A 6,630-nucleotide genomic window follows, 5' to 3' on the forward strand; every position below is an offset into this window, starting at 1 on the left:
CCTTACAAGAAAGAAATGAGGCCCTCAAGAAAGAACTATCAGCAAAACAAGCAAGGATGACACACTCTTTATCTAGTGCATGGAGTCCGAACAAACTGTAGAGCATTACAAATCCGAAGCAAAAAAGACACAGGTGGCCATGCACCAACAAATCAAGGCTCTCCATAAGTCCAATCGAGAGCAACTTGAAAGGTATAACCAGTTGTACCATCAACTAGAACTAGCCCATATGCAACCCGCTGAGGAGATTGAGTTGGACAGTCAAAAGAAGGTAGAGTATGAGCAAATCCTTGATGCATCTGTTGACCTTAGCACTCACAATCTTGGACCCCTCATAGTGGAAGACACCTTCGACTTCCACTTCAACATTCTTAGCTTAAAAATGGCTCCTACCTTGACCTCACTAATACACTTCCCCCCACAAACATTCTTGATGTTATGTGCCGCCACTCCATCCATGCCCATCCAATTTTAGCCATGGCATTTTTTAGTGGCGACTATTTTTTCAAAGAGGACCAAGACATCCAGCACTTGCCCTTGCACCCCATAGTCCTAAACTTTCATAGCTGGTGCAAGTGCCTACTAAATCCTCCCTTTTCTAGTCAATAATGAGATATTAGAATTATTTAAGCCAAGCAACCTTCCCATGTGGGCCGGCACTCCACATTCCATGGCCAAATGCCTCAAAAGGTTGCACAAACATGGTCACGAGGTAGCTCAAAGAACATACAATTATCTTTTGGCCACTGGGGTTTCCCAATGCCCTCCAGCTGGCACTATACAATTGTATAATAAAATCCTAGAGGCCATGCAGAGCATGCTCAATGAAGATTTCATCCATTTTGAGACCAAGGAGGCCATGCAATGCATGCTCAACAAAGATTTTAGCCATTTTGAGACTGAGCATGTTGCTTACACCCGCCTCCTAACAAAGAGGAAACTCATATGGCCATTGCCATCTCTAACTCCATACCCCATCATGAAATATCAACTCCCCCATCTACCCACTAATTCCAACTGCCCCACTACGTCCTTTAAATACTTATCTCAATTTTCATAATCCCACCAACTACTCCCCTTCTACAGAGCCCTCCATGTCAAACCCCTCCACCATGGCATACCTGGGGTCATTGAATGCATCTTCAAGACTTGCATAAGACCTCCCAATGATCTAACTCCAGACCAAGTCCATAAAATTTTGTGGCCCACCTTCATACCTCCAAAAGATCTCCCCCAGTAGCAACCTTCCACAAAGCTAGACCACTTCCCAATGAATAGAGAGGATCAAGCAGAAGAGATCCCAGTAGATGATTCAAAGTGGCACCGCATCCTCCACAAGTGCCGACCATTTGAGGACATTGCCAGTTTAAGCTTGTGGAAAGGCAAACTTCGCAGCTATGATCTTAAAGCTATTGACATCATGGAAGTTTGAGCCTTAACGGTCTTTATCGAGCATACTTTCAAAAAATGGTAGGTTGCAAACAAGCCCAATTATCGAGGAGAATACACAGAGCCATACCCCCATGCAGTGCCTCGTACCGATGCAGACGCCGGGATACAACCCAGATGGAGGGTCCATTTCTTGAATAATCCATAGTACTGGGCCAGTTATACTCCAACAATGGGTGCCCCTCCCGCCACATACATCCTACATATATGCCTATGCCTCACCGGTGGAAGTGGAGTATCTTTATAGAAATACGAGAGAATGACCCTAATGTAATTTACAATTTTCCATGCTTCAATGTTCCCCCTATTGCCACTGCCTATGGCCTTATTATGCAGATGAAGGATTATATTGATAAGTATGCCAAAGTCCCTGATCTAGTGGTGGTCGCCTCGATCCATTTTTTCTGTTGCTTGATCATTTTGTTACGTGACACTCTGGAGTAGTGGCCGACAATCAACAAATGGCATCTTAATATATGACACAAGCTTGTCTTCAACTTGGATAAAGGTCCTACTTTTAAGCAAGTCATACGCATGTACCTTCGTGTTTGCAATCTTCGTGCACACCATATTCGAACCTTCGAGGACATGCATGACACACATTTTTGGGAGCCCTATTTTCCTTTCTACTTAATTTTGCAAAGACTTTTTCACCACCACTCCCTTGTCCAATCCATGCTGATCACCGGCCTACTTCACACTAATTGATCCAAGGATGGATCACCTTCAGGAAGGGGGGCATGTTAACCACAGAGATAGAGTAGAGGAAAGGATAGGATGAGAATGGAATTCCACCTTGGAACATATTCCAAGTGCTTATAACATGAGAAATAGGGAGAGTCACTGAGGAGGAGTAAGGTTGGCCCTCCCTTCAAAGGTGCTATGTATAAAAACTAGAAATTTTGATCTTTTGTCTTCAGTTGTATGGATGCAAGTTTGAGAAATAGAAGATCTCCTTCTTTTCCAAGAAGTGTTGTCTATGTTTATCTTCTTCTTGCCTTTGTTAATGCCCCTTACCCCCTTCCCCACTTCTTGCTTCATGCATCCCCTCCCCTCATCTCTCTCCTCTACCCCTTTTTCATCCCTCTTCCCCTCCTCCTTCCCCCCTTTCTTCTCTTGAGGATTCACATTACTACAACTTTGGAAGCCATTGGAGCGACACCTTAGACTGCATGTGCTTCATTGCTCCCACAAGGAGTGGTAGGAGGTGGAGAGTTTCCTCAGCATTCCTCCAAGATCCCCTCAACATGTGGAGTCACGGTCAGACTAGACACAGAGAGAGAGAGAGAGAGAGAGAGAGAGAGAGAGAGAGAGAGAGAGAGAGAGAGAGAGAGAGAGAGAGAGAGAGAGAGAGAGAGATTTCTTGCCTTCTCACATTTCTTTCATGTATCTCTTGCTAACTAGTTACTCTATCTCTTTTCTCTATGCCTTTGGAGTGCATGAAAAATTTCTTACATGTCTTTTCTTGTACCAGTTCATTAGTTTGCTTGTTGATCAGGCCCATTATCAAATTTGGAAACATCTCTAGGATGGTATCCAAATGTCCAAAGTACCATAACTAATGTAATGTGGCAATCCCTCTAGTGCAAGCATTGGCAATTCTCGTTGCTTTTGGTATGGCCAAGTGCCATGTTGTGGGCCTCATTATCATGCCCCTAGCTCTTAATTGTGTAGAGTGCAAAGGTGTCTTCCAATTTCCCCTCTTCACAATTCACATGCTTCATGATTCAAGGGCCTGATTTATAGGGCATGTCATCATTCCTTATAAGAGATTGAGTAAACTAATGATGATATACTATAAATCATTCCTTTTTGAATCTACAATCTATTCTCATTGATTATAGTTACTTCCACAAGGGCTTAATCATTAAAATGCAACAGTCCATTGCCACAAACCTTCTCCCAAGGATCCTTTCCCAACGTTCTTCATTGCTCTCTTACAATTTATCCACTGAAAGCTTTGTCCAAATACTTTTCGATGGCCACACCCACAACTCTCCATAAAAGGAAGCACATTGATTGTTCCTTCTTGCATTCCCATTTGTGCTCATTGATCGTAGTATCCTACACAAGGATTTAATTTCTTCACTACAACAATTCCTCGAACAAAAAGTCTTTCCTTAAGGATCCTTTCTCAAGGTTTCTAGTTGTTATATCCATTGCAAGCTCCATTTGAATACCTTTGTGATGTTTAGACCCACAACTCTCTATAAAAAGCAACTTGATGAGCAAGGAACTCATCAACAACTCAATGGATCAACAAAATGACTTGTTTCCATGATGGAATCTCCTAAATTTCATGATTCACCACCATGAACTCACATTGAATAGAATTGAACATGAAAGTTTTCTCCAAAGAATGGAGGATTGACTATTTTTTTGAATGTGGATGCAGAGATGACACCCTACTACGACACTCCAAAATGCTTCTTAATATTCAACCAAAAGATTTCAAAGTATAAGAAGATAAGAGCATCTAGGATGAAATTTTTTCAAACTATAAGAAGATAACATCAAGGATGAAGCTATGAGATTTTTGGTGCCAATTCTTCAAAGAAGAAAGGTATTGTGCCCATTCATATTAAAGTCCCAACTTTCGACTTTGATCTTGAAGATTGAAAGAATGGAATTGATTTACTCCATTTTTAAAGTACCACATTACTGCATACCAATTCTTCTTTGAACCTAGAGGTCTTTGAACTCCTTGAACTATAACACAACTATACGTAGCCTCACCATGCCAAACCAATTTAAGGCAAAGCGTGTAGTGATTAAGCAGCACGAGGAAATCATCATTGGAACTCCAGTACCATAAACACTACCTAAATACAACAAGTAGGCTAAAGTATACCATTATTTGTAGTCTCTTTGTCTTATGCCAATCTATCAAATGTATTGCAACTCTTCATGTTGAGCTCATTGCTGCATGTTATGATAAAGCCTTGATTGTAAGCTTCTCATATAATCCAATACTCTTGCAAAGAATTTGTGTAGATCTTTTTGAGTTTAGTGGGAAATGTGTTTCTGTAAACAAGTCATGGAACAATGTCACTTAGCTCCACATTTGTTGCTTCAAGCTATGACGCTACCTTTATAACCTACCACATGGGGAGAGGGTGCTTATATTTGTGAACCCTTTAAAAATAATATTTATAAACACCTTTTTCTACCTTACATAAACATTTATATATTATTTTCCATCAACCCTATAACAACCTCTCCTATTTGGAATTCATTAATTACTCACCTCTCCCCCCACTTTCCACTCGCAAAATTAACCTATCGCAACCGTATATTAATTTGCTCTTTCTCTTATCTCTTACCTTAACTCGCTCACGTCTGCACCTCTCTCACTCCTCTCCCTTCCCCTTGCCTTTGACTCAAGCCCCCCTCTCTCCCCCTTCCTCCTTAAGAGGCTTTCACAACCCCTCTTCACTGTTGCACTATACAGCCCCCCCTCCTCCTTTTATCCTATCCAAGAGAAGTTTCTAGATGTGGAGGCTTCTAGAAGAAGCCAACCGTCGACTCCCTTAGGTTACTAAATCATTAAATTAGACACCCGAAGGCTACCTTAGGTTAATCGATGATTGCACTACCTGCCTCTGCAAGTAATTAATTAATAGGAATGGTTTTCTATCACTAGGGGGGCCTATTGTTTTCCATCAACCCTATAGCAATTTGATTTTCACAATATGTAAAACATTGTCAATACCATTTTTTCATATAATATTATTATTTTGATATTCTATAAAATTATATTTTTTCTCATGTTTATTAAACTAAATATTTTTTTCCCGAATCAATGCATTGTAATGAAAGATTTCTATATCGAAGAGTTTGTAAAAGCTAAAAATTGCTATATATGACAAGTATGATTTACATGGCATTGATATGACTCTACTGTGGAGCGTTGAAAACTATCCATGGACACGTGACAAATTGTTGAAATTTATCTTATAAAAAGACTAATAGTGGTAGAGGAACGATTCTTTTATGATTTTTTATTCTACCCATTGGTTTTGGTTTTTAAATTAGATTTCATTTGCTATAATGTTGTCCTAACAAATGTAAATAGCTTTTCATGTTAATTATGATTGAGCTTGTTAATATATTGGCTTAACACATATCCAATTCCCTTCAAGCTCTATGCATACATACATTTTATACTTGGCTTGCATTTGTACATATCTCCACGTGTTCTACATATATAAACGTAGACATATTCTTTGGTGGTAATTCTATCATTTTCCTTTAAAGTTAAAGTTTTAATTCAATTTTATAAGATTTTGTTTACTTGTGTCTTGGGATACATTTACATTTATATGTGGATCTATGTGTGTGTGTGTGTGTGTGTGCCACTCATGCAGTAAGACGTGGATATGATTATCTCCCATTATCTAGCAAAGAAAAAGATGGTGTTTAAGAAAGTAAGACATTAAGGAGGGCGGTGAATGCTCTCTCTCTCTCTCTCTCTCTCTCTCTCTCTCTCTCTCTCTCTCTCTCTCTCTATTTGCCACTCATGCAGTAAGACATGGATATGATTATCTCCCATTATCTAGCAAAGAAAAAGACAATGTTTAAGAAAGTAAGACATTAAGGAGGGAAGTGAATCAAAGATTAAAAGAGAAATGGGAAGGACCTAGAGGCTTGATGTGAACATTGGCAGAGAGGGATGATAACAAGATCTAGAACTCAATTAATTGGGAAAAGCTACCTTTGGCTTGTGGCAAGGAGCTGTAAATAATAGCAAAACAAAGGGACCATCTTAGCAAAGAGAGCAATGTTATTTCTTGGCTATTAAGTAGTGGATTAGCATAGAGAAGAATATGGTATAGGAGATATGAAGCTTAATAGGTCCGCATATTTGAGAAGAATCTAGAAACATATTAATTAGTAGAAAAATAAGAGGGGAGGGGGGGACACAACATGAGGATGTGCATCTCTTTATGAGGGAACGGCCCTCTTATTAATCATGTATTCTATTTCCTATGATAACAAGCTGCCCCAGTTGGGCAAGCACTTACTAGTATTACTTTTGGAAAACAGCTTCATTAGCCTAGTGATATGACGTTGGGATTGGGTAATGGTGTCTTGAGTTCAAATCCCTGCTTTGAATGAAGTTTTGAAGATATTATCAAATTAGTGGAGGAATCAGGTGAGATCCATTAGGGGGGTATGATA

This window comes from Dipteris shenzhenensis, chromosome 33 (assembly GCF_047967505.1).
Source record: "Dipteris shenzhenensis isolate YYH24624 ecotype China chromosome 33, Dip_SZ_1.0, whole genome shotgun sequence".
NCBI classification, from domain to species: Eukaryota; Viridiplantae; Streptophyta; class Polypodiopsida; order Gleicheniales; family Dipteridaceae; genus Dipteris; species Dipteris shenzhenensis.